At 44.5% G+C, this 11,769-nt stretch overlaps 1 pseudogene; it reads left to right on the top strand.

Moving 5' to 3' along the window:
- Positions 1 to 11,395: 11,395 nt before the first annotated feature.
- Positions 11,396 to 11,513, top strand: LOC126254223 (5S ribosomal RNA; annotated as a pseudogene).
- The last annotated feature ends 256 nt before the right edge of the window (positions 11,514 to 11,769 follow it).

The raw sequence follows: 11,769 nt of genomic DNA, 5'->3' as shown, positions 1-11,769 counted from the left end.
GTAACACCGCACCTCGCGACCGAGCGAGGTGGCGCAGTGGTTAGCACACTGGACTCGCATTCGGGAGGACGACGGTTCAGTCCCGCGTCCGGCCATCCTGATTTAGGTCTTCCGTGATTTCCCTAAATCGCTCCAGGCAAATGCCGGGATGGTTCCTTTGAAAGGGCACGGCCGACTTCCTTCTCCGTCCTTCCCTAATCCGATGAGACCGATGACCTCGCTGTTTGGTCTCTTCCCCCAAACAACCCAACCGACGCTCCTCGCGGGCGCCACACCTCTATAAACAGCCGGTACGACCCGTCCACTGCAACGAGTGGTGCCTCTGCACACTACCACACCTGGTGGCGTACCAGCCAAGAGCTCTAGCCCGAGTCTAGAGAGAAAGACCTCTCTTTCTGTCCACCATGTGGTGTTAAATCACTTTTTTCGCTCTTTGTATCGCGCCGAGGCGTTTTCCATGATGTTTCAGTGCAGCAACACGAACTTTGACCGCTCTTATCAAGTATCCGTAGGAGCCGGCACACAGCTCAACCTCCCATCCGTAATCAGATGTCTGTGGGCATGGCAATGGGCTCTTTCTACGTCTTTACTCTCACTTATAACCAGCTTTGTTAGCATGCCCGTGGCCGTGTTTTTTACCCGTAAGGTCACTGGTGTAGGTACCTCCACAACTTCGCAGGGGTGCACGAAATGCGGCAATAGTTTCCCAGGAATTTTTTGACAGTCTTAGTTTGGACATGACAATTTTTGACCGAATCTAAACTTTTGATTGTCACTCAGGCAGAGAACATCCCTCGTTATAGCACTGAGCCCCTCCTTGCTGTGCAAGTCGAATATTTCTGAACGCCATAGAAAGAAGTTGTTTTTAATCATTTCGGCATCAGTTTTCTCCATCAAGAAGTCACTGATATTCTACATACTTGCTAATAGTAAATTAAGCACGTACACAAAATTCAGTCTCGTTGGCGAGGTCTTGTGGGCTTCATAAACTTGCAAATTCAGGACAAAGTTGAGCCACCCCAGAGATCTGTCCCAAGTTCTTTACGATTTGCCGTGGAATATTATCAGTGCAGATGAGCCTCCCTGCGAACAAGGATTGCCGCTAATAGAAATCGACGGTGACACGGGTTATACAAAAACAGATCTCGCAAGAACTCTCAAGATGTAAATGTAATGGTGTTATCATTCGCTAGCACCGTCGTGGAACAGAACAGGAAAACAAAGTGGTCATTCTTCTGCTAGAGAAAACGGTTAAGGGCTTCTACCACGACCAAGATATATCTTAAATATTTTCAACATTTCGCGGCCCTGTCAGCAACTGTATTAATATTAATTTTAATTTTAAACCAACAGCCTCAGTTGCAAGGATTACCTAGATTTATCTAGGTTCAGAATAAAAGTAACTACCGTTTATCCATAGTGGACATCGTAAAGCTAAAACTACAAATCTATAAATTATCGTCAGATTGTAAAAACTGATCAGAAACTGCCTCGGCCCCACTTCGCGACCACGATGCGGCAGGCACGAGTGCTGTACTGTAGGCGGTGCGCCACGTGACTGGCATAACTCAGTACGCCATTGTCTAAATGACGTTGTATGCGACGGCTTGATTGGCCGCAAATGGCCAGATGACAGAGCTTGGTTCACAAGATTTGTCTCCCATTTATATGAGATAATAAAAGATAAGGAAAACACGGTAACCGTAGTAAATTAAAAAATTGAATACATTCATAGAATACAATAAAAGTAGAAAGTAGCTGACCTGCTGCTTGTGTCTACGTAACATGCATTTATTTGCACAAATTAACACGAAAAACAGTTCTTCAGCCTCAGTATTCACCCTTTCGCAATAACAATTAGTAATGCCCAGGCAGTGTGACGATCCCCGATTACACCGTGATTTTTGAGCAGAGTTTCGAAAAATTAGAATCAGTAGGTGAATACTGATAATTTTTCGTAGTATTCAACCACTTATCGCTTTTCGGGGAAAGCAGTGAACGGTGGATGGGCTAAGTTTTCTTTTATTTGCCTGTTTAAATTATAGTTTTGATTCAGTTTCTCGTGAAACAGTCAAAATTTTTCAGTCTTTGTCCGATTTCTCGTTTTTTTATAGTAAGTAATAGGAACAAAAACCGAAAATCGATTATTCCAGAAACCGATTATTTTGAGCGGTTGTGAGAGTCAGATAAACTTGAAAAAATACGACATAACCGAAAACCAGTTGTTTCGACGATAACCCCCATCCCCAGTCTGAAGCACCATTGCTGCGAATTTTCTTCAGTCGGCAACAGAGAGTCGTGACGAAAGAGAACACCGGACACAAGAGTGTCACGAGTGACGTTGTCTTTTCAGACTGTTCCCCGTTCTGAACACGCCACCACGATGGACGTGTCCTGTGCTTGCGTGGAGGTTCTGAGGATAGCACACGTTACCAGGCTGTATTTGTCATCTCCATAGAGCCCAGGCCCTGGCGCGATTGCATGGTGTGCCATTAGATACACAACACCATCACCTCGGCTATAATCTAAACAGCAGCCGTTACATATCTTACGTGTTGAGGACGACGACGCTGTCCTCGAAGTCTCCGCGACTACCTACGAACAAGATGACGTAAGGCTGTGTACTGCCATTACTGTCCCTGTCTACTTCGATAAACAGGATACTTTATTGTTTCCCTGACCATTACTTTATCCAGATATCTAGTTACTGAACACATCTACGCATGTTAACAGCATGCTTCCGCGTGTTTTGCTTAGTTGTTGTATCCATTTTATGCACAATCCGTGGTGTCCACAAATGATCCATATAACTTAAGACTTTAATAACTTTAAAAACATGATAGACATCAGCAAATGGTTTTCAACATGTGATAAAGCAGCCCATAAAGTTTTCTTTTCTATTTTCTAGGTGACGCAGTTTTCACGTAAAATTGAACTTGAGTACCTGATAAAACGTGGTCGCCATAGGAGAAATCTCAGTGTTCAGTGTGACTCATACCCAAGTGGAAGGAAATTTCCGAACACGGTATAGAAGGCAACCACCGTCCCAACGAACTATTCGGATTTGGCATACATAGTTTAAAGAAACAGGTATGTTCTCCATATAAAGGGGGCGGATCGTTCACCTGTTTCAGAATCGACCGTGGATATCATGCGAATGGCATTTGCAAGAGGAGGTCCGACAAAAACGGTGCGGTCGGCGGCCAGAAGGTTGGAAGTGAGTCGATCAACAGTGAACAGTGTCTTGCATCAGAGAACGTATACCAGCAAGGTGAAGCTGCTTCAAGCATTAAAACTTACAGACAAACCTCAACGTGAAAAGTTTGCTGTGGATATGCAAGTCAAGACAGACCAAAGCAAACTTTTTGGAAATGATTAGTTTCCCAGATGAGGCAACGTTTCATGTATTCAGCAAACTGAATCGTCATAATGTTGGAATATGACGTTCGTAGCATCGTCATGTTACACATGAACCGGATAGTGATAGTACCAATGTCAAAGTCTGGTCCAATTTGAAGTACAATTCCATCATTGCTCCACTCTTTTACATCGTGTCTATCGTGTGGTGGTCACATGAACAAGTTACAAGAGCTTCCCGAGCCACAATTGAAATACCTGGAACCTGATACTTCCAGCAGGATGGGGCACCACCCCACTGTCCCTAAATTTCCGTCATTTTCTAGACGATAGATGAATTGGACTAGGTGGCCGAATTTGAAACCTGCCATGATCCTCTGACTTCACACCACTAATCCCCTGATTTCACACCACTAGACATTTCAACATGTCACCGTGCAGATCTTGAATCGTACTTTAAGAGAAATGGAATTCCTACTACACATTATCCCTGCCACGAAAGGTGTACACATTGGTGTGAATGAATGACGAAACAAATATTTATAAAGTAAGTGTTCCATGATGAGACCATTAATACGTCACATCTGATAAAATAAGCTTATCACATGTTGAAACTAATTTTACTACGACTACGTCATCTCTCTCAGGTACTACCAGAACTGCTGTTATGCCTGCTCACTGCCTGGACTCCAATAACACTGAAATATTGTTGGCTTCATGTCGCTGTTTACAGCCGATTTCGATAGGTACTACTTGTTCATTCCAACCCTTTGTTAATAAGGCCAACGTACTTAGAAGTTTGTTTTTAGTATAGCTTATGAAACGTGTGTACCTTGTGGAACATCTGCTCCCTGTAGAGAGTATTGCTGTGACCTTTCGGCAAAACTCGCCGCACCCTAAGAGGATGGCTGGTTCGGTCAGCGAAATATTGTGCACAAGCTGGAAACAGCAATTCGGCAGAACACCCGAAAGTACGCTATTATCAGTCACGCGTAGAAAACTTGATAGGGCACATCTAGACATGAATTGAGGAGAAAATGAGACACCACTATGGCTGTTAAACTCTGCTAGAGAGTTGATTATGAAATACACATTAAAAGTGCTGTTAGCTTGCTCCAAACGGGGAATTCGTTTTTTTGGATTTCGTAATTGTTTGTTATGGCGCGCTTTGGGGTTATCCCGTCATCTGATGACATGATAAATAAACAAAATTTATTTTTACACATATTTAATGTTACACGAGTCTTATAATGGTCACTACAATAAAATGTGTCAAGAGTAATAAAATGTGGAACTCCAACACACAAGGTGATTTTTGCCACCGTATACGAAGTCTAGGGACTGATCGATGAGAGGATACAAAACTAGAAAGGTCTAATGAACTTATGTCCAGAAATGCATGGTTTCCATGCTAGACACCATTTATTCAATCAGTGACTGCTGTCTAATACGAGCTGTACCATACTGCCACAGTTACAGTATGTCTAGAAAATGGTTTCCATGCGCCTCAATAATCCATAGCATGTTCTGTCTCACACGTCCACATCGGCCAGGCTGTATCCTAATAGTGTCAAAGGCAGCATGAATACGCTGCTCCAGTGTCTCCACATGTGGAATGGGCTCTGCATACACGATACTTCTGAGATGGCCCCATAACCAGAAATCTCACCGGTTGATATCCGGTGAATGAGCAGGCCTTGCGAATGGATCGCTTTGCCCAATCCAGCGACCAGGGAAGAGACAATAGTTGAGATGCGTCTGGATGTTAACGGGAAAGTGGGCTGGAGCACAATCATGCAGTAATCACATAACCCTTAGAATTATCAACGGCTCTTCTTCTAGCAAGGGATTCAAAGTCACCCGCAAGAATCGCCAATAGTTCCAGCCTGTTAGGCGACGTGGAAGGAAGATTGGTCCCAAAATGAGGTCGCCAATTATCCCAGTCCACACATTCCGACTGCACCGATGTTTATGGTTCGCTGTCTCTATACCATGCGGGTTCTGCATACTATCCCACAGATGACTTATGAAAGTCTAAGATATCACTCCACTTAAGGGTGCCCTCATCTGTGAATAGGATGGATGACAAATCGCGGAATCGTGGTTGCCTGGTGAATAAATCAGCGACAACACTGCTCCCGATGTGGAAAGTCTGTCGCTAGTAAGCCCTGCACACGCTGTAAGCGATAAGGGTAGTAACAATTGTCATGGAGAATGTTCCACACGGGCGTCTAAATTACCCCATACTGGCGGGGCAACTGCCTGGTACTGACACGGTGGTCGCCTTACACAGTGTCAATCACATTTTCCTCGAAGTCTGGTGTCAGTACACATCAGGTACGTCCTTCATGATTTCTTGCTTCCTGAAACGACCCTGTCTCGGACAAACGGCGAAACACTGATGCAAACGTTAAATGCTATGGTTGTTGCCTGTGGGGATACATCTCCTGATACAACCTTGCTGCCTTTCCGTAAATAAACACTATATCGGCAAGCTCTCGATTCAAATACGGAGCCATTGTGTACAACGTTATATCACATTCGCTACAAGATGTGTCAGCAAGAGCAGTGAATCGGACACAACATTACCAATTGCTATCGCAGGAGACCGCGCTAGGTCCCTCTAGGAGGAAACAATGCATACTGTAACTGTGGCTGTATGGTACAGCGCGTATTAGACCGCAGTCTTTGTAACAATGTATGATTGAATAAACGGTCTCTAGCACGGAAACCATGTATTACCAGACATAAGTTCATTAGACCTTCTTTGTTCCGTATCCTCTCACCGGTCGATCCCTAGAGTTTGCACGCAGTGAAAAAAAATCAACCTGTAGCACATAAAAAGTTTTATTTACTTATCAGAAGGATCAATCCGAAACAATAAATAATAAAGAAATTCACAGAAAACACTGAATATTTTTGAGCAATCTTACAAAATTTTTAAAGTCTGTTTCATAATTACTGTTATAATGGTTGCATTCCTCTTAAAGAATTTTCAATCACCCAAGGTCAGTTCGACTCAGTGCCCAATCTGGTTAGAGCCATAGTTCCTGTCACAGGTGACAGTTCTGTGCATTACGTTTTGGACCCATATTCTCCCAAATAACCTCAAATTTCAGTTAGTTCGCCTCCACGTGGTGCACCCTGGGTAACGCTAAATGAACTAACACAACTGGCGGCAGACCGAACGAAGAATTCCTGCCCCACATCACAGTGAAACAGAACGACAGACAAAGCGCTATGCAAGATACATACAACGGTCCTTTTAGGGACCAACTGACAAAGGATCTCGGACCATGCATCCGAATCTGCCATTTCAACATTGAGGGCATAAGCAGAGCAAAATGTCAAGTATTGCAGAGAATTTTACACGATAACGACATTGAGCTGGTAGCCATACAGGAAACTCATGCTGAAAATAGAGTCCAACTTGAAGCTAGAGGAAGGATTCTGGGATATGATCTTCTTGGAGCCACGTATGACAGACACTATGGCGTTGCGACATATGTGCGTGGGGACATAGAGGATGCCTTTCCAGTTGAAGCCTCCATTGCAAATGATATCCATGAAGTTGTCATCAAAATAGGAGAAGTTACAGTAACTAACTTCTATAAACCTCCTGCTACTACATGGCCAGCTGAAGTGATAAAGATCTACCCACACCCAAGCGTATACGTTGGGGACTATAATAGTCACCACGAAATGTGGAAATATAGTACGAATGATAGCAATGGAGACATGCTGGTCGATTGGCCCGAGGAACAAAATGCATATCTGGTCTTTGATGCCAAGGACCGAGGGACATTCAGATCAGCCGCATGGAACTGCGACTATAGACCGGATCTGTGCTTTGTTTCGAGGGATACAAACGATAAACCACTGACAGCCTCTAGAAGGGTCCTGACGGACTTCCCTCATAGCCAGCACCGCCCTGTGCTTATTAATATCGGTGTATCCATCCCGATAATAAGGTCTTACCCTCGACCAAGGTGGAATTTAACAAAAGGTGACTGGACAAAATTCTCTGTACAACTTGATTATACCTTGAGCTGGATCCCTCCAACCAGCAAGAGCTATGAGAGGTTTGTGCGAGCGGTCATTAGCTCTTCGAAAACAGCGATCCCAAGAGGGTACCGCAAAAAATACATTACCGGTTGGACAGGGATATGCGACGACCTGTACGCGGAGTTCCTCAAGAATGGGGACCGGGAAATAGCGGATGAACTATTACATAACATCGACTTTATTAGACGGCAAAAATGGGAGAATACTGTTGAAAATCTAGACTTTTCAAACTCAAGCCGACAAGCCTGGTCCCTACTGCGTAAACTTGGAGGCACAAATCCACCTGAACATAGAAAGGACGAAATATCTCCCAACAAGGTTGCATCCCGCATATTTTCTGTGTCTAGAGCCCCACGAAATAGAAAGCACACAACAAAAGTAAAGAAAGACTTAAAAACATTAAAAAGGACCCGTGCAATGGACTCAGAATATTCATCAGATATTCGCATCGAGGAGGTTACCAATGCCCTGAAGAAGGTTAAATCAGACAAAACTCCGGGCTTCGATGGTATCCACCCTGAGTTCCTCATACATATCGGAGCCTACACAAAACAATGGTTGGCTAAGTTCTTTACGGACATTCTCCAAGTGGGTAACATTCCTCCCTCACTTAAACGAGCAAAGATCATCGCAGTCCTGAAGCCTGGTAAACCAGGCTATAGACCAGAGAGTTACCGCCCCATTGCCCTTCTCAGTATGGTCTATAAATTACTAGAAAGACTGCTCCTCAACAGAATAGGCCAGACTATACTCAAAAAAATCCCTATCGAACAAGCAGGATTCCGTCCATATCGCTGCGGTACAGATCAAGTCCTATCACTGACAACATATATAGAGGCGCGGTTCCAGAAGAAACAAAGTAGCTGTAGCATTCATAGGCCTAACAGCAGCCTATGATACAGTTTGGAAACAGGGGCTCATGTACAAATTAATTTGTGCCGTCCCCTGCAAGATGATAACCAACCTGATTGATCATATGTTGTCAAATAGGACCTTCCAAGTAATAATGGGGAATGAGAGAAGTAAACAGATGAACCTCAATAATGGACTCCCACAAGGCTCTGTCCTTGCGCCCCTTCTTTTCAGCCTTTACATCGCTGACATGCCTGCAACCAGATCGCGCAAATTTGGTTATGCTGACGACTGGGCTCTAGCAACAGCCCACAGAAATATAGAAACTGCCGAAGATATCCTTACGAGTGACCTAGGGATTCTCAGCGAGTACTTTAGAAAATGGAGGCTACAACCTAGTGCTACAAAGACGGAAGTATCTGCCTTCCATTTGAACAACAAAATGGCCAACAGAGAACTACAAGTCTATCTAGACGGGAAATTACTAAATCACAACAAACACCCAAAGTACCTTGGGGTTACCCTAGATAGGACACTAACATTCAAAGAACACCTGACGAAAACTGCAGCGAAACTTAAAACACGCAACAAGATATTGCAGAAGCTCTGTGGCACCACTTGGGGCTCCACAGCATCTACCTTAAGAACATCCGCACTTGGCTTGGTGTATCCAGTGGCAGAATACTGTGCCCCAGTGTGGCTCAACAGCAAACAAACAAACAAACACACACACACACACACACACACACACACACACACACACACACACAGTAGATAGCCAACTTAATGCAACAATGCGTATTATATCAGGCAGAATCAGGCCAACTCCTACAGTGTGGCTGCCCGTTCTCAGTAACATAGCCCCTCCTAACCTGCGCCGTGAACACGCTCTGGTTAGAGAATTTCAAAAAATCATGACCAACCCTCAATTAAAAATCCATGAAGATACTCACGACATCCAAGGAAACCGACTCCGGTCTAGGCATCCTCCACTAAAGACCGCACAGGCTCTGCATCAAACCAACTTTAAAATAAATGACCGATGGAAAGAGGACAGGGAGAGCAGAACAGCAGTAAACTGCCACAGTATGCCATGCATCTTTAGTAAACCAAAAGGATTTGATTGCCCTGGCAAAGTTTGGTCAACTCTTAATCGCATCAGAACCAACTGTGGGAGATGCGCCGACTCCTTACACAGATGGGGTAAACTTCCTTCGGCCGCTTGCGACTGTGGCGCTGAGAGACAGACGGTCAAACACATCCTTCAGGAATGCCCACTAAGGGCATACGAGGGTGAGCCACGGGATTTCCTAATGGCGACCCAAGAGGCAATCGACTATTATCTAAGCTGGACGTCTGCTTGTGAGTGCTCTTCTGTGAGTGTAAATTTACAATTGGCGGTGTTCTTATATACAAACTGTTATTTATTGCTCTGTTTATACATATGTGATTTTTCTTAAATCATGTTGTTTCTGTAATTTTTACTGTGATGTTATGAGCCATACGCTAAATAAATAAAAGCAGGGCCAATCACACTGTCTTCCTGCTCGGCTATACACGCACAACAAATTTCGTTATTTTCTAGTTAGTGTTGCAATTTTAAAGATCACGAAGACGAGTAGTAGAAAGTCCAGCTGAGTGCGGGAGGGCATTATCTTGTGAAACGTAAGCCCAGGATAGGATACTATGAGTGTCAACAAAACCCGGACATAGAATGTCGTCGACGTACCGCCATGCTGTGAAGGTGCCACGGACAACCAATGGGGTCCTGCTGTTGTTGTGGTCTTCAGTCCTGAGACTGGTTTGATGCAGCTCTCCGTGCTACTGTATCCTGTGCAAGCTTCTTCATCTCCCAGTACCTACTGCAGCCTACATCCTTCCGAATCTGCTTAGTGTATTCATCTCTTGGTCTCCCTCTACGATTTTTACCCTCCACGCTGCCCTCCAATGCTAAATTTGTGATCCCTTGATGCCTCAAAACATGTCCTACCAACCGATCCCTTCTTCTAGTCAAGTTGTACCACAAACTTTCCTTCTCCCCAATCCTATTCAATACTTCCTCATTAGTTACGTGATCTACCCACCTTATCTTCAGCATTCTTCTGTAGCACCACATTTCAAAAGCATCTATTCTCTTCTTGTCCAAACTGGTTATCGTCCATGTTTCACTTCCATACACGGCTACACTCCATACAAATACTTTCAGAAACGTCTTCCTGACACTTAAATCTATACTCGATGTTAACAAATTTCTCTTCTTCAGAAACGATTTCCTTGCCATTGCCAGTCTACATTTTACATCCTCTCTACTCCGACCATCATCAGTTATTTTACTCCCTAAATAGCAAAACTCCTTTACTACTTTAAGTGTCTCATTTCCTAATCTAATCCCCTCAGCATCACCCGATTTAATTTGACTACATTCCCTTATCCTCTTTTTGCTTTTGTTGATGTTCATCTTATATCCTCCTTTCACGACACTGTCCATTCCGTTCAACTGCTCTTCCAAGTCCTTTGCTGTCTCTGACAGAATTACAATGTCATCGGCGAACCTCAAAGTTTTTACTTCTTCTCCATGAATTTTAATACCTACTCCGAATTTTTCTTTTGTTTCCTTTACTGCTTGCTCAATATACAGATTGAATAACATCGGGTCCTGCTATGAAATGAAAATGGCACCCCTGACCATCACTCCTGGTTGTCGGGCTGTATGGTGGGCGACAGGTTGCTATCTCACTACTGTCCGGAGCGTCTCCAGACGAGTCTTCGATGGTCGTCGTGGCTCAGTTCAAAGTGGGACTCATCACCGAAGATATTCTATCAGATATTCTACCAATGAGATTTCAGGCCGAAGGCTGTGTGAAGACGCCCCAGACAGCGGTGCGATGACGATCTGACTAGCGGCCCAACAACCAGGAGTGATGGTCTGAAGTTCCGTTCCTTTTCCTAGTAGGACTGCCTTTGGTTCTTCTGCGACACTGTTACAGCACACCCGTAAGTCGACAACATTCCATGTCCCGTTTTGTTGTCCTTCATTGCATATCCTGGCGTTATACTGGAGCAAGATAATTTCCAGTCCCAGACAGTGAGAGCTATTACTGCTTTCTAAAACATATCTTGGTGCAACGGCCTTGCCGCAGTGGATACACCGGTTCCCGTGAGATCACCGAAGTTAAGCACTGTCGGGCGTGGGCGGCACTTGGATAGGTGACCATCCAGGCTGCCATGCGCTGTTGCCAGTCAGCCTCGTGATGCCAGTTGAGGAGCTACTCGACCGAATAGTAGCGGCTCCGGTCAAAGAAAAACATCATAATGATCGGGAGAGTGGTGTGCTGACCACACGCCCCTCCAATCTGTAATTCTCATCTGGACACGGCGGTCGGATGGTCCCGATGGGCCACTTGTGGCCTGAAGACGGAGTGCTTAAACCATATCTTGGCCAGAAAGGTCGCCGGGTATCTTCCCAATTCAGAATGTTTGGAGGAGTGGTGCAAG

Source organism: Schistocerca nitens, chromosome 4, assembly GCF_023898315.1.
Source record: "Schistocerca nitens isolate TAMUIC-IGC-003100 chromosome 4, iqSchNite1.1, whole genome shotgun sequence".
Lineage (NCBI taxonomy): Eukaryota > Metazoa > Arthropoda > Insecta > Orthoptera > Acrididae > Schistocerca > Schistocerca nitens.
This window is presented reverse-complemented; position numbering and strand designations above follow the sequence as displayed.